The sequence below is a fragment of the Solanum stenotomum genome, chromosome 7 (assembly GCF_019186545.1).
Source record: "Solanum stenotomum isolate F172 chromosome 7, ASM1918654v1, whole genome shotgun sequence".
NCBI lineage: Eukaryota > Viridiplantae > Streptophyta > Magnoliopsida > Solanales > Solanaceae > Solanum > Solanum stenotomum.
This window is the reverse complement of record NC_064288.1, coordinates 49360102-49382514: the sequence shown is the minus strand read 5'-3', so window position 1 is coordinate 49382514 and position 22413 is coordinate 49360102. Positions and strand designations below refer to the sequence as shown.

General features: G+C 34.0%; 1 pseudogene; it reads right to left on the bottom strand.

The window, feature by feature from the left end:
• Nucleotides 1-5902: 5902 nt before the first annotated feature.
• Nucleotides 5903-10507, bottom strand: LOC125871601 (putative disease resistance protein At3g14460; annotated as a pseudogene).
• Between the last annotated feature and the right edge of the window lie 11906 nt (nucleotides 10508-22413).

Below are 22413 nucleotides of genomic sequence, written 5' to 3'. Positions count from 1 at the left end.
AACTCAGGCAATGGGCACTAAGTCTACTAAAACCTGAGCAACAAGAGCTATAAGGAAGGATTTTATCTCTTCAGAAATAATGACCAGATACTGCAAAACTATTGGTCATAAATACCCAGATCATCAATGTTCCAAATGTCAAGGCGAAGATAACGTGATCCCAGACGTGCAGCTAGAATAAAAACAAGAAGTGACAAGACCGACAAGATAAAAAGGAAAAGCTATGCTAAGTGGAGCTACTTTATGAAAAGAAAAGCTAGTAGTAACGTGTTAAGTTAGGAATATTATGTACAAAAATGTAAAGTAAAGTTGTTTGTCCTTTTGTTGACTTTGTAAAGATAGGAATCTTATTAGTAGTGCAGATGTAAAGAAGCACTAACGTATTAATCTAGGAATATGTACAAAAGTAGGAATAGTAATAAAGGTGTAAAGTAACTATAGTTAGGTGTAAAGTAACCATAGTAAGGTTACTTATATGTGTATAAATAGGTAGCCATTATGGCAGATAGAGGTAAGACTTTCTACACGGAAAGCAAGCCTCTCTTGTAAACAAAAATATTCTCAATAAAAATCTAAAGTTTCAGTTAAGCTATGGATCCAAATATTAAAGATACTACACAGATATATACATTTATGATTATGCATAACTAAATTTATTAATTTCTGAATATCATAGTAATGATAGAATAGATTTATATTAGTTATTATATACTAGAATTATTTTTGATGTTTTCTAGTTTGTTAACATGAGGAAAGAAAGGAAAACTTCCAGACTATGTCATCCTAAAGTTGAAACCATAGGCATGAGAAGCCGTGAGGGGAGTAAACACAGTTGAGGCGCTGTTAGGAAGAAAATACTTTCGAAAGTACGATGTTAACAGTGACAGGAAAACATGTTGAAAATAATCTAGTTTATAGTAATCTAATATGAATAATATTCGTCAAGACTATGGTATAAGGGAATTATGTTTTGAAATTATTATGTCTAATTTGCATGACGAAATGATATTAGCATATAAAACATTGATCCTGTATATACTCAAAAATATAAAAGTCATTGATCTAAGAAAGATAATATGGAATAAAATATTTGAAGAAGAAGAAGAAGAATTAATGAACCAAGTATGGTATGAATTCGAATTACTTTTATATTTTTGAGTATATACAGGATCAATGTTTTATATGCTAATATCATTTCGTCATGCAAATTAGACATAATAATTTCAAACATAATTACCTATACCATAGTCTTGACGAATATTATTCATATTAGATTACTATAAATTAGATTATTTTCAACATGTTTTCCTGTCACTGTTAACATCGTACTTTCGAAAGTATTTTCTTCCTAACAGCGCCTCAACTGTGTTTACTCCCCTCACGGCTTCTCATGCCTATGGTTTCAACTTTAGGATGACATAGTCTGGAAGTTTTCCTTTCTTTCCTCATGTTAACAAACTAGAAAACATCAAAAATAATTCTAGTATATAATAACTAATATAAATCTATTCTATCATTACTATGATATTCAGAAATTAATAAATTTAGTTATGCATAATCATAAATGTATATATCTGTGTAGTATCTTTAATATTTGGATCCATAGCTTAACTGAAACTTTAGATTTTTATTGAGAATATTTTTGTTTACAAGAGAGGCTTGCTTTCCGTGTAGAAAGTCTTACCTCTATCTGCCATAATGGCTACCTATTTATACACATATAAGTAACCTTACTATGGTTACTTTACACCTAACTATAGTTACTTTACACCTTTATTACTATTCCTACTTTTGTACATATTCCTAGATTAATACGTTAGTGCTTCTTTACATCTGCACTACTAATAAGATTCCTATCTTTACAAAGTCAACAAAAGGACAAACAACTTTACTTTACATTTTTGTACATAATATTCCTAACTTAACACGTTACTACTAGCTTTTCTTTTCATAAAGTAGCTCCACTTAGCATAGCTTTTCCTTTTTATCTTGTCGGTCTTGTCACTTCTTGTTTTTATTCTAGCTGCACGTCTGGGATCACGTTATCTTCGCCTTGACATTTGGAACATTGATGATCTGGGTATTTATGACCAATAGTTTTGCAGTATCTGGTCATTATTTCTGAAGAGATAAAATCCTTCCTTATAGCTCTTGTTGCTCAGGTTTTAGTAGACTTAGTGCCCATTGCCTGAGTTCTTTCATATCTGCTGCTCTAAATTCTCGACAATTCGAATATATCATTGTTTGTTCCCGTGAATAATAACTCCATATTGAATTGTTGTTCAAATAATTAGATATTAACTCATTCAGTATAGTAGCTATTCCAATAATTCTTTTTCCTGCATAGAATGCTGGTATCTCTACTTTTTGTATCTCCTCTTGCTCCTCTATTTTTTCCGGTATAATCATTTCTCTAGTTAGTCCAATTTTTATAACATGTATAATCGGTTTTATTTCGTCGTAAAGTATTTCTGCTGGTGCTGAATAAAACTTTATATAAAATAAAGTTCCTTTAGTTATTCTCTTGTAGTTCATGAATGCTTTATGTAATTCTGGTATCGTAGCTATTTCATCTCCAGTTTGGGTATATACTGTGTTCAATAATCCATAGTTATAGCAAGTTGCTATTAGGTTTGCATTTGTCTTAGGTAAAGCGATTAGTTTATTATATCCTTGCAAAGCTTGAGTAATATAATCTTCATGTGGATTTTGGGTAGTTTTTGATCTGTGGTTTTATTTAAAAAGGTTTGTATTTTGTGGATATTTTCTATATATGCTCTGGTTATATGGTTATAGGTCTTTTTGTCCTGGTTTAGACTTTCCTTATAGGTATTTATTTGAGGTGGTACAAATATGGAGTTTTGTTTTTTGGGTATAAATGGTTTTTCGAATATCTTGTTCATATTTGTATTGACATATCTTTTCTCCTCTTTTGTAGATGATGTGCTACCTGTAGCTGCATGTAATAAATTGTTAGCTTGGGTTTTTCGGTGTTTCCCAGCGTCACCTTCTAGCTCTGAAATTTTTAAGTCTTCCGATCGACTTAGCTCTGCATATTTACCGTCATGCTGCTGACCTTTCATTTTTTGTATCTCTTTGTCCATATTATCTATCTTTGTACAAAGCATTGCTATAGCATTGAATATTTTTTCATCTTTGTCTAGGTCCGTCTGTGTAGCTTTGTCTTGATATGTAGTCTGCAATGACATTTTTGTTAGTACTTATTACTTCTATTGTAAATGTAAAATTCTGTATATTTAATACTAGTCTTCGTATTTCTTTTGTTGTTACTGAATCTTGTATCTTCCTTGTAATCCACCATTTCACCTGCGTATTATCTGTTCTTACAATGAACTTATTATATACTATATATGGTTCAAAAGCTAATAAACATTTATATAGTGCATATAACTCTTTTCTATTTATTTCCCATTTCATTTCGGGATTTGTAAATGTTCCTGAGTAGTATCTACAACGATGTTCTATTTTTTCTTTTTCATATTTATATTTTAATACTCCTCCGTAACTTATTTCACTAGCATCTGATTCTACTATGTATATGAATTTTTTGTTTTCGTCTGGGAAGTATAATTTTGGTAATTTTTTACATAATATTTTTATTTTTTGTATTTGATCAATCTCTTCGCCCATTGCACTTGATTGGGACAAGTTAAAGCTGAAATTTTATCATGGGGTGGTATGCAAGTTTACCCAGGTGAGGTGAGGTGAGACAAGTCCTAGAAAGGATCAAGCGGAAGCATTAGAGGCAACTCTATAAAGAAGTATTTGCAGCAATTTGGAGTGCCATAGTTTACTGCACTTGGATGGCAAGGAACTAGAAGTTGTATAGAAACACAACTGTCAATAGTGAGATAGTAACTGCACAGATAAAAACAGAATTTACAGAGAGAATAGCATTGTTTAGAGGATCCAAGAAAGCTCATAGAAGTTATAGGCTGATTCAACATATTTCCACGTAACTAGTTCTCTTGTCAAGTTGGAGGCCTAAAAGGCATAGAACCTTTCCTAGAAGGTGGCTATGAATTTTAGGTGCTCTATAGGTGTATCGGCCCTTTGTTTGTTAATGGTATTTACAGTAGAGCAAAAAAAATAACTCCAAAAAACCAACATAAGCAAATTCCACGAAACAATCTAAACAAAAAGAAACCTTCAAGTATCTTTTCTTTTATTGCAAATGAATAATCTAATTCATTATTTTCAATCAAATTCATTATTTTCAACCTCAATCTAAAGTGAGAACTAAAAGAACACCTTGATTTTACTGCATATTTAAAAAATACATAAATATGAATACTTAATTAAGAAAACTTATATTAAACGAGTCTCATTTGGCAAATGAAAACTCCAAGTGTTTGCACTTCACATCAAAACATTTTCTACTGCAGCTTTCAACAAATGAAATAGAGCTTTACATCATAAATACATTAAAAAAACTAAAACTAACATAGTAATTACTTTTTAAATATTTTTAGTCGGATCATTAAAATGGATTGAATAGATGTCTTTTTATTTCTTAAAATTTTTAAATTTTGATTTTAAATAAAAATTTCATATTAGCAAATTATAATGAAAAAATTAATTAAATAGATTGATTGACTTTGTAAGTAAAACTTCCATAGTTGAGTGATATTTTGGTTAAAAATCAAAGTTGGGTCACTTCCTGAGAGAAAAAATCGTAGTTGAGTGACTCATGTATTCAAAATCAAAGTTAGAGTGATTTTCTGAGAAAAAAATTTATAGTTGAGTGATCAACTAAGATATTATTTTTGAGAAAGATCAACTAAGATATTATCTCTCCAAATAATTATAGGATGTTTCACAAAATGAACAATACCAATTAGGCTGGACACAAATACTGTAGTAGCAAAACAATTGGAACAGAAATAATTCAGGCATAGATTGGGTGTATTGTTGTAAAAAATTCACGTTTAGGTTTTGAAGGAAAAAAATCAAAATAATTACAATAAAGATAAATTTTAAAGCTCAAATCAGAAGCAATTTCCCACTTTAAGTACCTGAATAACAGTAGAAAACTGATATACTCCAACAGCATTGTGATGTAAAGCAGGGAAAAACCAATATAAGTGCTGCAGTGAGAAAGAGAGAAGAAAAAATATATATACCTTTGGACCTTTCTCTCCCATAAACTTCTTCGCATCAGGTAAAGCAGAAAACTTGGGTTGAAATGGGTGTGGGGTTGAATTCTTCTCCTCTGTTGATGTCTGTTTTTTAAACTTGGGTGTCATTGGAATTTTGAAACCGACGGTTTCTTTGTTTCGCTGGCTGATGACTGATGAGAGTGCCAATGAAGGAAATCTATTTCGCTGATTTATGAGAGAGCAAACTATTACTTAAAAATACACATCTTGGTAACTAAAACACGAGTAAATCATTATTTTGTTATCTAACCTTGAAGTCATCCCGACTAGGATATACTTCCTTGACTTTCTGCTAGCTGTGAGGTGTCACTCGAGGTTGAGTAATGGACATAACTTGAAAGAAACTTCATAATCTCCAAAGTTCTCTGAATATCAAAACAAAAAATGGATGTAATATTCTGGATTTGGAATACCAAAAAAACTGATGTAAAATGCAGTAGCATCAAATTTGATATCAATATGGTACAACATGGAGTAAATAATGAAAGTAGGCATTCAAAGTCGTTTTAAATTTCTTTAAATTCCAAGCTTGATGTAACTCTTGTGAAGGTCTTGGCTACCTAATTGAGAAAGTGAGGTTGCATTTCTTGGGCCATCTATGTAGAAGAGATGACAAATGAGGTTGGATTTCTTGGACCCTTTATCTCTGTAGAAGAGACGAAAAATGTGGAACAACTTTCATGATGACAAATAAACTTCCAGTCTGCAAGATTTGAGAGAGAACATAGGTCATGAAGAGTGAGATTTGTCACAAGAATATATGAATTGCTTTTGTGCGATAAACATCCTGGTGAAAACTCTGGAGCAAATTATCTCAATTCCTACTTATATTAGATTTCTTTTACAATGTTTCAATGCAAATATAAGGAGTTTGTTCCTGATCTAAAGATATTTCCTCGACTTCACAGAGGTAATAGATGCTACAACACTGGTCCAAAAGATTTAACAGGCAAGCAAATAGAAGTAACTAAAAATCAAAAGATTCTAAGGAAATAGTATAACTTATATATCTGTAGGAGCACCACTCATTTTAATTATTTCAGGTTCTCCCATATATGGTGGAAATATGAGCAATTTTTGGTCACTAGCCGTGGTTTGAGCAATAGACACTCCACACTGCTCAACAAGATTTTAAAAAGGAAAGGAATTAACAGAAAAGCAAAGTGAAGTAAGCAAAAGCAAAGTGAAGTAAGCAAAAGTAAAAAGCTTCCGAGGGAAAAGAATAACTTACATTTGTCAGAGCACCATTTGTTTTAAACATTACAGGTGTTTCCCATCGACAAATATGAAGGGAATTTGAGCAATATTTGGCCAATATTCCCCCTTCTGAAATTCTAGTAGTGGGCTGAGCAGTGGGCAGCGGAAAATCCATAGTTTAGAGAGGGAAGAGGGCACCCCTTTTACTGGAAGGGATTGGAGATTAGGGCAATTTCTGATGGTCAGCTCAGAGAGGGAGGAGGGCAGTGCTGATTCAGAAAGTGATTGGAGCTTAGGGCAATCCTTGATGGTCAGCTTAGAGAGGGAGAAGGGCAGTGCTGATTCAGAAAGTGATTGGAGATTACGGCAACACTTAATGGTCAGCTCAGAGAGGGCGGAGGGCAGTGCTGATTTGGAAAGTGATCGGAGATTATGGCAATACTTGATGGTCAAATGAGAGAGGGAGGAGGGCAGTGCTGATTCGGAAAGTGACTGGAGATTACAGCAATTGCCGATGCGTAGACGTAGAAGCGAAGTGAGGTAACAAAGGCCTAGTGAATTGAGCTCATGATGGCCATATAAATATAGCTCAGAAAGAGAGGAGGGAAGCCGCCATTCTTCGAGAAGTGACTGGATATGAGGTAAATAAGCAATATATAGAAATTCAAGAGAGGTGAGGCTTTTGAGATCTTGGCTGCTTAATGTTTTCAGATTGTCTTCGAATAGAGCAAGGTAACTCCCAATGTTCCATCTCTTCGTCACTGCCGTCATGATAGATCACTAATTCTAACTCTCTGAGACGAGGGAGTCTCTGTAAACACCACTCCTTTCGGCCATTCACCAGTTTCTTGCAATTAATGATCTCAAGTTGTTGTAAATTGAAGGGCAATCCTCCTTGAGGAAAGGACTCTATCTCTGGACAACTAGAAAGATGCAGTCCCTTAAGAGATGGAAGGAGTTCCTGCATATGATCTGGAAGCCACTTCAGCTTCTCACAGTAGCCTATACTCAATGATGTCATCGCAGATGGAAGTGCCACCGAAAGTTTTTCAAGATTCTTACAATTACCAATATAGAAACTTTCAGTGGAAGTAGGAATCAAAAACCTAGTAAGATTGTGGCAATCAGATACATTCAACTTGCGTGTTCTTGGGAGCAACTCAGGTGATATATCATCTATACAATCACATTCTTCAAGGCTCAAATCCTCAACAAACATGTTATAATAACCAACTGGCACCTCCAATTTCAATTTCTAGCAACGAGATATCTGTATTCTCTTCAAGGTACTGGGCAGTATGCTAAAAGGTAAGGAGGTAAGAGAATTGCAACCAATAATAGATAATTCAACAATTTGCTTCATTCCCTCAAGAACTCCAACCTTAGGAGAACCAATAACTTGAAACCTTGAAAGTTGGATGGGTGTCTCCAGACTGAGTTCAGGGCAATTTATAATTGAAAGGTGAGAAAGTGTAGGGAACTCTCCATTTCCTAGTACATGCCATTGCTTCCACTCTGACATATTTGCAAATTCAAGCTTCTCAAGAGAGTAAAAAGGCTTTTTGGAGGATGAACTGCCATAGAATTCTTCCGTGACCTTTGTTATTTGATGCATCTCTCTAATGGAAAGGAATTTCAAAGAAGGGAGTTGCCCTAGTGCTGGCAAGGAATCACAGTCCCTGCATTTGCTAAGAGACAATTTAACTAGCTTAAGAAACGAATGATCAGCTAGCCAATTTGGAAATTTTGTCCCTCTATATCCGGTGATTTGGAGTTGTTTTATGTTTGTGTGTGGGCGTAGCTCATCAAGTATGTCTCTTTCAGTTTGTGAATTGTCAGCACTACTTTCACTCCACTTCAAAGATAACCTCTCAACATGATTCTTCTCCCTCATCTTTGCCTTCACGGCATCCTTTCTATCAACCACATTTTGCAACTCTAGAATTGATAGAGATCCATACAAGTTATGCAGTTCACCCAAATCTTCCATGCTCGATCCACCTAGAAGAAGCTTGGCTCCCATTAGCACATGGAGGCTCTTCAACTTGCTCAGATGTAGTGGCATCTCCAAGAAAGAAGTGTTGCTTATGTCAAGATGATGCAAGTTGATCAACTTTTCCATCTGCAACGGTAGCTCCTCAAGATGATCACAATGTGACAGGAGAAGTGTCTCCAAGTTATACAATGCACAAATGGAATCCGGCAACCTTTTAATCGCTGTCCGAGAAAGGTCCAAAAATCTGAGGAGCTTTAATTTGATAAACAAGGCATCCAGCAACTCCACAGTCCAATAATTTGACAACGATAATGCCCTTAAGGATGTTAGTCTTGGCAATATGCTATGCAGCACCCTCTTGCTAAGTGGAGCACCATGTTGGAAACTGATTGGAAGCAATGTCCTCAGATGCTTCAATTTGTAGAGCGGTGTCAATTTCTCAAAGTCGATACTTTCCATTGAATATGATAAGTGTCGACCTTTTTCCAACATATGAGATCCTTGGCTCTCTTCCAATCTGATACAAAGTTTTGAAGATGCAATTTGGGCTAAATCATTGACAAGGTCATGCATTAAGAATTTCTCTATGTTCCCTTGAGAAGGATTTGGGACCCTTTCGAATAACGATCTTGATCTCAACTCGAGAAAGTATTGGTCTGAATCTTGAATGATTCTATCTTCCTGCAGTATAAGACCATTTGCAATCCACAGATGAATAACTTGTTCTTTCCTAAATGCATAATCTTTAGGAAATATTGCACAATAGGAAAAACATCGCTTTAAATGTGCAGGAAGATCATTGTAGCTCAACATCAACGCTGGTAATATGTCATGGTGTGGCAGCTCCCATATTTCACTTCTCAAAATATGTTTCCACCCCTCAACCTCTGATTTGGAGCGTAACATGCCAGCGAGCGTCTTCAGAGCTAAGGGCAGTCCTTTGCACTTGGCTGCAATTTGTTTTCCCACCTCTTCAAGTTCCAGATGTCCCATAGGGTCCATGTTTTCGAAGGCATGTCTTTTAAATAAAGACCAAGAGACTTCAATAGACAAATTGTCCAAGCTAATTTGCCATCATCAAGGCAACACTCTCTTTACATGTCGTCACAATGATCTTACTTCCTATATCTCCTTGTACAAAAAGATTTCTCAAGTCATCATCCAGAACAATAAGAAACTTCTTTCCCTTTAAGCTTTCCTTCAATTTGACTTCTAGCTGATTAAGATTGTCATCAACCTTCAAGTCAAATGAGCCAATTTCTTGAAGTAACCCTTTTGTTATTCTGAAAGCATCATATGCCTCAGAAACACAACCAAGCTTTCAAATCAAAATGGTCCTTCACCTTCTCATCATTGTAAACTACTTTAGAAAGTGTTGTTTTACCCACACCCCCCATTCCAACAATAGAAACTACAGTCAACTTTTTCCCATTTGCATCTTCAGACAATAAACGGTCAATCAATTCCTCTATATCAGTCTGCCTTCCAAAGATATCTGAATCATCAACCAAAGAAGTTGAAGGTGTTCTAGCTTCTTGTTTAATCGAACCAAAATGCTCCTTTAAGCCAAGGAGACCAATTTGCTCTTGCAAATCCTTCAATGTTTCAATAGTGTCTTCCAACTTCTTCTTTATGTTTAGAAAGAAATCATCACTCAAGCACAGGTTTAGGTCACTTACTTCTGCAAGAGTTTGATGCTGACCTTCCACCTTAAGCCTCAAAGCTTCATAATTGATTTCTTCCGTCAAGTTTTCTGCAGAATCCACAGCATCTCGAAGCTCATCAAGCCACTGGCTCACAGATTGATTTGATGCTTGCTTATTCTCTGCATCACTTAGCACAACTTGAAGACCAAGCAAAGTCATTCTCAGCTTCTTTAAGATCCGAAAATCATTCGTATGCTTCTGAAACATCTTGAGCAAATCACCCTTAGGAGCAAGCCTATCAAAGAGAACATTCAAAGCTGAAGAGAGAAATGCACCACCAACTGCTAACCCAATATCCATTTCTGAATCTGCAAAGCAAAACAAGGAAACACAAAATGATTTTGAGAAGATTAATTCTTGAAACACAACGATTGCAAACAAGAATGATATTTCTCTCTCTCTCTTGCTAGTTGTCTTATCTGTTTTCACCAAACTAGAAGAGTCAATAATTGAGGCAAAAGAGAAGATTATTCTTTTTGGGTTAAAATCATTTTCACCCCAACTTCACTTTAAAAATCAATTTATCCTCTCAACTTTGAATAATCATCAACTCTCTTCCCTTATTCTATGCATTATCATTTTTACCCTTATTATACCACTTATATGTAATACTTTTTTTATATTATATATAATTTATTTTTTAACCTAGGTATTTATAATCTTTTTTAAGTTATTAACATTACAAGTAGAATAATATTTTTATGAATTTGTCACAAAATTTAATATTATATTTATGATTATTGTTTCAATATAATATGATTTAAGTGTGTGTATGTGTGTGTTTTTGTCTTTCTCCACTCTTTACTCCATGTGTTTCATATTACTTGACCCCTTCCCGATATGATGTCCCTAAAAAAGCTAATTAGAGGTTTGTTTTACTAAACTAACATTATTAATAATATTTTGAAACTTTAAATTTGACTATTACTATTTTATGCAGTTATTTAATATTAAGAATAGACATAAAAAAAAAGTATTCTTTTGATTTCATTAATTGGACAAGTAAATCAAAACAACTATTTTTAGTATGAGGGTAAAGTGATATAAACCTCCGGGGAATTCTGTATTGTCTATATAAATAAACAAGTTCTGATTGACATTAATGCAATATTACATAAATTATAGTTTAAAATAACTTAAATTTAAAAAATACTCTCTTTAAAAATTAGACCTTAATTAAATTAATTATTTTATATTTTTACATTGAAATATATTTGTATAGTTATTATTCTCTGTTATTCTTACTTGTGTAAACAAATATATGGGGTTTGATTATTATTAATAAAAATATTTTTTTTCATTATGCTAATTTACTTCATTATAAAGCATCATTAGCTCATATACTTAATTAATATTTCTCACTTTATTATTGTTCAAGAAAAAATGATTATGCTTTTTGTGAAAAATTTGTTACATGAATTCAAAAAAAAATCATTAGTTTTAAAGAAGTAAAAAAGAGTTGACAATGAAAGGGTATAATAGGCATTTAAAAAATTTCGTTAGGATAAAGAAGGGGGTTTGATGATTGTTCAAAGTTGAGGGGAGGAGTTTGATTTTTAAAGCAAAGTTGGAGGATGAAATGATTTTCACCTTTTTTTTTTGTTCGGGTTGGAGGTGGGGGGTGGGAGGTGTACAACCATAGAATCAAAACATCATTTTAAGACCTCTCCAACTCTATTCTTTATTTAATTCTCTAAATATAGAGATTTCTATATATTTGGAGACAATCAACTCCAATCAAACTCTCTATTTTACTCTCTTAAAAATACTTCTTCTATCCATATTAGATGGACATCTTATTAAAAAAATTTGTCCCATATTACTTAGTCAGTTACTAAATTAGGATAGTATTAATTATTTTTTTTCCATTTTACCCTTACTATGGCCTTTGGAATTTTAAACAACTTTGAAGACCCAATAATTTCTTTTTTCAAGAGGCTAATTAATATGAACAAAGGGCAAAGTAATAAAGTTGATTAATTTATTAATGATTTCTTAATTACCCTGTAAAATAAAAAGTTTCCATCTAATATGAGACAGTGGGAGTAATTTTATTCTCTCCTCAATATTATACTTTTATTCATACATGTGTGTTGCACGTTTTAAATGCCATAATGTTTAAGTTAAAAACAATTTATTAAATTTATTATTCACTTTTAATTCTTTTAAAAAAAATTTATTTTTAGTAATAAACTGTTACTATTTATACGATCATATTTAACTTAATGTTTTGGTACACAAATTTATTTATTGTTATATTATTCTAATAGCAATAATCAACTACGTTTTTAGTTTACAATATATGTATGTTGAACTATTAATAAAGCTATATTTTTTAAAAAAAATTAACTTACCACATTGTCAGGCCCCAAACTAGGGGAGACACAACTAGCACCCGGTACCTTATTTGACAAAGTTAGCCATTGAAACATAATAGAAAGAGAATAATGGGACCCAACAAAGCCATCACAATTAACTACTGAAACAAGATAAATGGACCTATGAGGTCACAACAGTATTAGTGACATAATGAAAGTACCGGCAAGACCAACATAACTGATAAAGAACTAGCAAGTCGACAAGGCTACAACTGAAATCTATATACAATAATTCGACAAGGTTATAAATAGAAGCTGAGACTATCCAACAAGGTATGTCCACAAGTCTCTAAGGATACTACAACTCAACTAGTTGGTAAAAGGCCATAACTATACCAATATTTATACATAAAACTCAAATACGCAAAACCTATCGACAACCAACTGCTCTAGGAAGATTGGAGTTTACCACTCCTCATATGAGTTAACATTTCTTTTGCAAAGGCCGATCAAGACCTCTTTTTGAACATGTAGCACGAATGCAGCGTTCCCAGGCAATGGAACATCAATACAAATGAAATGTACTGTTATGAAAGGCGGAAAGTAAAATAATAAATAGTTACAGTAAATAGGCAATAGAGATACCACCTGAAAGTGAAACTCTTATAGCATTCATGACTGACATCTGACCACATAGTAATCAAACATGCATGGTATGCTTGAGTAATAGCATGTGATAAATATATATATATATATAAATGAAAATGCATGACATACCCAACCAAATGCTAGCAATGGTGTTGCCTTTCGGAAGCTAACCAACATCATATTCATTAACTTGTGCCAACTCTATCTCATGTGTATAAATATAGGCAATAGGCCTCATACCTCCCGATTATAGCTCAGGAGTAGAAGGCATAACATGTCATGTCATGGATTTGTAATGAATATATGTTACCATATTAATATTGTCAATCTTGGCCCGTTGGTTCTCGTGTTCTCATAATCCCGTATCACTTTAGTATAACATGTAATTGTCTCGTAGAACCTCAAATGCTTGGAGAATAAATCGGAACACTTAACTCGACTTTAGAAAGCTAACTTAAACTTGAGGATGATTACAAGTATCTTAAGGTGCTGAAAAGATCTCCTCATGACTTTATTAAACTTTATACAATCATTTAGGCCTACAAAACTCATAATAGACTTGAAGATCTTTACTCAACTTCAACTTAAAAAATTATTCACTTAGGAACTCAAAAGGAGACTAACAAGCTTGACTTGATTTATGAACGACTTCAATTTGGTAATAGTACAACCCTTTCCAGAGACATGGCTGCTTGACAAGTATATCACAAAAAATAGAGTACGATGTTAGTATTAATATCATTTTCAAATAACATTTTGTAAAAGATTTTGACGAGAAAAAGTGGCTTAATAACCCCTCTTAGGTGCAACATAATATCCTCCAACATTTTAGCCTCACACTTAAGACAATAGCTCACTAATGGATGTAAGGAATTACAAACTCGATGAAAAATAACTTTAGCCATCAAACATACTACACAATAATACAAGTCTGATAATGACACGATACAATCAAGAAACGACACCAGCTAACATCTCGATGTCCTTCTCAGAGGGTTTTTCTAGCAATAGAATAGTAAAAATAACTTGTTCCGTGATTTATATATTTTTGGAATTCATGCGATATGAAAAAGAGAAGTTTGCCTTAACATACCTTAATTCCAATCCTTTTACTTGTTACAATGGCCATAAATATAAATTCTTTTGTAGCTCAATCTTAATTAGAGAAAACTCAACATTTCACTTTGATAACTTAAAAGGAATTCTTGATTTATGAAGAACAATCAAAGGGTGGACTAGCGATAATACGGTCGTGACTAAAACGTTCTTCTAGTGACTTATAGATGCATTATAAATGCTTTTTATCTTCCTTTACTGACAAGGTAGAGTTATATATATATACAAAGAGCATTAAATGAAATTGTTGGCAACTATTCCTAGCCATTAAGAATTCTAGGTGTTAAAATATAATATAATAAAGTGATGGGTCATTAACTGAATAAAATAACTTACTAACTATTTAAAAACACTAAATTATATTACAAAGTAACAAAATAATTAGATATGTACATATTTATCAGTACATCATAAATTAATCTAATATTTATTGCTATACAAATAAATCATATAAAAATCTTATAAGGCATAAATCTCATTACTTATACATTTGGTTATTTCGTAGTAAAATGTGTATAATTCTTATGAGTATAATACAATTAATAGAAAATTATTTTGAACAAAGTCTATCATATATAATAATAATTTCTTGACATAACAAGATTTAGTGTCTCCGTTAAAATATTATTAATTGATAAAACTCTTATAAATATAAATACACATACAAATATATCATAACTAAGAATATTTTCATAAGTATTTAAAATATTTTAGGAGGGCAATAAATATTTTTTTTAGATTTCGATTTAAAATGTGATGTTATCAAATCATGCACAATGCTATAGTAAAACTCTCAAATTTAGGCACATAAGCCTTCCATAAGAGGCAAAGGAAAATTATAAACATCCGAGGTGTTACATCCTCCCCTCCCTTAGGAACATTCGTCGTCGAATAAATAAATAACTGCATGTGAGTATTACACTAGGAACTCTTTTAAAATTTCAATAGGGTTTCATCTATATATGAAAATATCTCAAACCTAAAACTCATAAGAGTATATACACCATATTAATAAAGTAATGTCTGAGAAAAACATTATCAAATTACCACACAATACAAAATGTTTCTCAACAAGAAAAACTTATCTTTACTAATCTATTTCAAGTAGGCACATAGTACCTAATGTATGAACAAATGTCATTCAAAGTTTAGGTATTGAGAATGAAACAATACATACTCATGTAAAGTACGAACATGTGAATTCAATAAGAAAATTTTAATGCAGTGGGCGAGATATTCCAACATTCAATGTATTACTGCCTTATTATAAGTATAATGTTTGACCATATGTTATTACAACGCTATACATAGAAGTGGCAGATACGCCAAATCATACACAATTTTTTTCTCAATAGGAAATTGATCATGCATATTGGTGAGCATAAGCAGGAGTACAAAAGTTCCTTAGTTACTCAAGCTCCAAAGTTATAAGAGTGCATGTCATGTAAAAACTCAAGTTATGATATATAGAATTAAATTTAAATAATTAATCATAAAACATCTTTTTCATTTAAACTTTTAGCCCATTACCCAGTGCCCACTGGTACCTCAATAGTCAATATATACACATGTACTTAATGTCTGTTAAATACGTAGGTCACGAGACATATTATAAGTGGATTTAACTTAAGCACTAAGGGTCTGTGGTACATACAATATATAAACAACATGTATCTTATAAATTGACAGTTTAGGGCACCCGTAGCATATACAAAAATAGTTTTTAAGGGACGGCAATATATAATCACTAAAATACAAAGATAATCAATACAAGAGCATACCTTCAAACACGTATAGTTATATCTTATAAACCGTAAGTCATTTAATAGACTAAAAATTTAGAATAAATGTTCTAATCTTATGAGCTTTGGAAAACAGTAACATGTGATTAATTAACCTATGATAAGTGGTCATCGTAAAATATAGTTATGTATTTTGTGAAGTAGGTAACGTTTAGGCAAGCAAAATGGTAGTCATGCGTCAGGTGAGATAGTATCTGTAACATCTCGCCAATTTGAAATAACTAGGAAGAAGTTAAGAAGTGGAAATAGGTATTTTTGGAAAGAATATAAAAAAATCTGGAAAATTTGTTAAGCATGTTAAGTTGGATTTTTGGCCAAATTCAAACGACCATAACTCCTAGCTCTGGATGAGTTAGGTGTGTTTTCAGATATCGTAGGAAAACTCTTGGAATAATCTTTCCAACGCCGCCGATTTTGCGCGATTCCGAGTTCGTATTAGTGAGTTATGCCCATTGGAAGTTGGACCATTCAAATAAGAAAATATCCAATTCGGATTTTTAAAGGGTAGTTTGGTCTTTTTCTTACCCAATTTATTTAATTCATTTTAATGAATTAATTAAGGGTCAAACTGAATTCGGTTAGTTTAGAAAATTAGAAATCTATGCTAGGGCTTGGAGAAAGAAGGAGAAAAGGCAAGATTTGTCAAGAACGTTCAAGTTTGATTGTGGATTTTGCCAAGGATTCAATCCTACGAGGTATGTGAGTTCACACAGCGTTGGGTTCATTCACCCATGCGCCAAACATGTTTAATTCTGCATGAATTCGTCCTAAAAGTTATGTTCTTGATATGAGTTCTTGAATTTACTTTCGTTCTTGAATTTGGGATGAGATTGAGGAGTTCTTGAGAGTTTAAGGTCGATTTTAGAGAAGTTTATTGGTGGAGTAGTATGAAGAAGGGCATTGCAAAATTTGTTGCTAAGTGTCCGAATTGCCAACAAGTTAAAGTTGAGCACCAAAGGCCCAGTGGTATGGCTCAGAATATAGATCTTCCGAAATGGAAGTGGGAGATGATTAACATGGATTTCATCACAGGCTTACCAAGGTCTCGTAGGCAGCATGATTCTATTTGGGTTGTTGTCGATAGGATGACAAAGTCAGCCCACTTTTTGCCGATAAAGACCACCTATACAACAGAGGACTATGCCAAATTGTATCTTCAAGAAATGGTTAGACTTCATGGAGTTCCGATCTCCATTATTTCAAACAAAGGTGCGCAATTTACTGCACAGTTTTGGAAGTCATTCCAAAAAGGCTTGGGTTCAAAGGTGAACTTAAGTACTGCCTTTCATCCTCAGATGGATGGGCAAGTAGAGCGCACTATTCAGACCTTAGAGGATATTTTGAGGGCTTGCGTGATTGATTTCAAAGGTAATTGGGATGAGCACCTACCTCTTATTGAATTTGCTTACAACAACAGTTACCACTCTAGCATCCAAATGGCTCCTTATGAAGCTCTTTATGGGAGAAAATGCAGATCTCCTATTGGATGGTTTAAAGTTGGTGAAGCAGAGTTGATATGACTAGATTTAGTTCATCAAGCTATGGAGAAGGTGAAAGTGATTCAAGAGAGGTTGAAAACGGCGTAGAGTCGTTATAAATCCTACACTGATGTTAGGAGAAGGGAGTTAGAGTTTGAAGTAGATGATTGGGTGTACTTGAAGGTTTCACCCATGAAAGGTGTTATGAGATTTGGTAAGAAGGGGAAGCTTAGTCCCCGGTATATTGGCCCTTACAGAATATCGAAAAGGGTAGGTAATGTAGCTTATGAGTTGGAGCTACCACAAGAGTTAGCCGCGGTTCATCCGGTCTTTCACATCTCAATGTTGAAGAAGTGCAGGGGTGATCATTCATTGATCATACCAACTGAAGATATTAACATCAAGGATAGATTATCTTATGAGGAGATTTCGATTCAGATTCTAGATCGCCAAGTTCGTAAGTCGAGGACTAAGGAAGTAGCATCAGTCAAAGTCATTTGGAGGAACCGATTTGTTGAGGAAGCTACTTGGGAAGCTGAGGAGGATATGAAGAAGAGATATCGACATCTCTTCGAATTCGGAGAAATTCTAGATCAAGGTACTAATTCTCTTCTTAGTACTCTTTAATTGAGATTGCATGTTGTATTTGCATTTGCTTGTTGGGTGTTTGAACGGAATGATTGATAGTACACCCTTAGCCTAGTAAGAGTAATCTCATTTGAGGACGAATGTTCCCAAGGGGGAGATATTGTAACAACTCACCGATTTGAAATAACTAGGAAGAAGTTAAGAAGTGGAAATATGCATTTTTGGAAAGAATATAAAAAAATCTAGAAAATTTGTTAAGCATGTTAAGTTGGGTTTTTGGCTAACTTCAAACAACCATAACTCCTAGCTCTGGGTGATTTAGGTGTGTTTTCAGATATCGTAGGAAAGCTCTTGGAATAATCTTTTCATCTCCGGCGAGTTTGCGCAATTTCGAGTTCGTATGAATGAGTTATGCCCATTGAAAGTTGGGTTGTTCAAATAAGAAAATATCCAATCTGGATTTTTAAAAGGTAGTTTGATCTTTTCCTTACCCAATTTATTTAATTCATTTTAGTGAATTAATTAAGGGTCAAACTAAATTTGGTTAGTTTAGAAAATTGGAACTCTACGCTAGGGCTTGGAGAAGGAGAAAGAAGGAGAAAAGGCAAGATTCATCAAGAAAGTTCAAGTTTGATTATGGATTTCGCCAAGGATTCAATCCTACGAGGTATGTGAGTTCACACAGCATTGGGTTCGTTCACCCATGCACCAAACATGTTTAATTCAGCATGAATTCGTCCTAAAAGTTGAAAGTTTGATTGTTCTTTATCTATGTTCTTGAATTTACTTTCGTTCTTGAATTTGGGATGAAATTGAGGAGTTCTTAAGAGTTTAAGGTCAATTTTAGAGTTGTGTTTGATTAGATTCTTGTATACATATGCTGGGTATATGAATCTAAGGAGAATTGGAGAAAAAGCATCGATTTTAGACGATTTGGGGTTAGAAAACGAAGAAGGAACAAATCGGCAGAATCTGGGTACCAGGTCGGCGACGCGGACCTGTTCCTCAGAATTGAAATTTTTTCCTCGCATCGTGGAGCGGTCACGGACCGTTCTGCCTCAAAATTTATTTCGTGACCAAAAATTTAAATGCATCTCCGCATTGCGGACTTGCTCCCATTGATTTCTTGATCATTTCTCATGTTTAGCTATCTAAAATCATTCCTCAATATCATGAGATCTTTCCTATCACAAATCTCAATCCTTGAATCCATAATTCAATTCAAGGATCAGTTAAGAGTCAAGTCAAGAGAAGTTAATTAAGAGCCAAGTCAAGAGAAGTTAATTAAGAGCCAAGTCAAGAGAAGTTTATAGAGTCTTCCAAAAGTCTTTTACAAATGATTTAACTTTGTTTTAAGACTTGAGTTTTGAGTTCAGTAAAGAGTAAAGTTGAAGTTCATTTATTTAAAGGTATATGGGTACTATGTATTCCCAAAGAGTTTAAAATGTTTTCACCTTTAAACAAGTAAGGAAACTTTGATTTCCAAAAAGACTTTGAGCTAGTTTTCAGAAAAGAGTAAATGCTTTCACAATTAAGCAAGAAGGGAAACTTTGATTTCCAAGATAGTCTTTTTTTTAAAAAGCAAATTTATACCACTAGACAGTGGTCTAGTGGCTTTTTATTAATAATAATCATAAAAAATTCTCAATAGGAATAAGTACAAGTAAGGAAGGCTAGACCTTACCTTACCAATCCTAATGAGGTACCTAACCTCTACTAATTAACAACCATGAAGAAAATACAAGCTAGAGAGAACTAGATATTCTATGATCATCACAAAATTATAATACACTCTATGATGATATTACAAGTGAGAATTCTTAAGTAATGAAAAATCATAAAGGCCAAGGAGAAAGTTGAGTTATCAACCTCAAACTTCCTTTTACAAATGCATGAACTAAACAGGATAGATTGGCCTTCTAAAGGAACCTGAAATATATTTCTCTTATCTTCTTCTTCAAATCTGTTTAATAACAGTTGATAGTGCATCACTTCTTGGCTTTATTGAATCGTGTTGAAGTTATTGATATTGTCATATGATTTTGCTTTGCGAGTCGCATCGGTAGTTGCCTTGGAACAAATTCCTCAGTCACTTTACCATCTCAACTATGATTTCTTTCATGCTTCGTTTTGTTGCTGCGTTGTTGCCTAGGAGAAATATCTGCATTCCTAGCTGCAATTTCCTCTTCCTCACATTCCTCACCCTCCTCAGAGATGTCCTCATCATCTAGGTTAGCAAACTTATTTGGGGAGAAAGTACAACTACCACCAACTTGAAGTTGTTTGTTAATGTTAATCGGTGCAAGTGAAGCCAATTTTTCAATATTAGAACTCACCAAACGATCACTTAAGATTGCAGCAACATTTGTTGATGGTGATAAACCTTGCAGGGGGAGTTACTAACTTGGCACTACTAGGCATTAAAGCAGGAGCTGTTGGGCTCAATTTCTTTTGCATAGGAGGAGAAATGACTTGTTCCTTCTCTTTATCTGCTATATCTATCCATCTCAGAGTACTTGTCGCACCTTGTTTTTCCTTAGAAATAACTAATTCATTTCTAGAGTTAACTTGAGATGAATTGATCTTATGCAAAAAATTATTCGTAAGAGCATCAAAGGTGTTAAAACACATGACCTCTTATGGAACAATTTCTCGAGCACCTGAATTCGTAGTTTGACTATCTACAACTTGTTGCACGGTGTTACTTCGAATACTTGGAGATTTTTTCTTCGTCACCACAACCTAATTAAATTCATGTACCAGCTCCACTCCCCCACCTGTACTCTTGGCATTCATCAAGGCAATTGAATTAGTTTCGACCTGCTGCGTCATGTTGTCAACCAAGCATTCAATAGTTTCAACACCCCGAGCATCATGTTGTGGTCCATCTGCCACTACCTTTGCATTCACGGGATCTAATGCCAAATCAACGGTTGTGTTAGTTGCCAATGGATGTCCTGATTTTCCAATAAGCACCACATCACCTCTGGTTCCATTTAGTTGATCCCCATCATCCATTGTCGATGCCACAATTGTAGCTGGGTTGTTTTGGCCCTCATCATCAATGTGAACTAAAGTAGGATTTGTAGTCAAAGAAAGTTGATTTTCATTCAATTTTTTCTCCAATGTTTCAATTGCTCCAACTTTATTTCCTGATGAATGAATATCATCAACACTCTTAGAATCAATCAGCAAAAAACCAGTGTTTCCACCTTCATTATTAATGCTTATTTCTCTGGTATTTTTAACACCAAGTCTTGCACCAGTAATGCTTTTGTTTTCAACAGTGTTGCTATTTGATTGCTGCCCAAAATCAACTTGTGACTCTAGGACCAAAGTATTTCTAGTGGTTAAACTTTGATCCCCTGAAGCTGATTCGTGTGCAACTGCTTTGCCTAAGAGTTGCCCAAAATTTTCTTTATTTTGGCACTCCAAATCTCGTGCCACAACTACCTGATCATGGACACCACTTTTATCAACCACAAGGGATTTATTTTCAGCCCTCTTTTCATCTAATATTTCTCGAGCATCACCTTGATATTTTTCTATCTCAGAGCCTACTTGCGATGCTTCTTCTTGGTTTCTTGTTGCAGTATTTCCCAATAATAGTCTACAGTCACTTTCGTTGTGGCCTTGGTGCTTACAAAAGTTGCAATAAAACGGCAAATTATCATACACAAACTTCTGAAATTGCTCCAAACTTTTTCATGTTTTCTGGTCGACATATTGAATTCTCATTCGATGTGGCAAATTTGCTAGCAAATCAATTTCGACTTTAACTCTAGCCGTGCTAGGTCTCGACTTATCTTGAGTGGCTTTATAAATCGCTATTGGCTTACCAGCAGCCGAAGCAATTGACAGTAAGGATTGTTTTGCAAAAAGCTCTGTCGGCAAGTTAGGAAAAGGTATCCAAACAAAAGCTTTTGATGTCTCTTATTTCGGATTGAAGCCAATTGTCCATGGAAATACTCTAAATTGCTTTTGTAAACCATTGCACGAAAGGTATTGAATAGTTTTAGCTGCAGCTAATACATAATCATCATATCTATCAAATCTCACCAAAATATGTCGACGCGCAAGCCATCCGACAAGGCAACGACCTTGAGTTCCTAGTTGTATAGGCAACAACTTTCGTACCTCTTGCATATTGATTGGATCCTGTGAAAACTTGAAAACTAGAGCTTGATGTAAACCTTCTTCCATAGTGTATTGATTTATCTCCTCCACTGTAAATCTAATTGTAGGTTCTCTATGAATGATGTCTATAGATTTTAGCTTTGTTGTTTTCAAGTTTTGTCCAGTTTGGACTGAATTTAGACGTGTTGCATAAGTTGCTTCTGGATTAGAACTAGTGTTAGGCTCTCCCACAGCCATATGCTGGGGA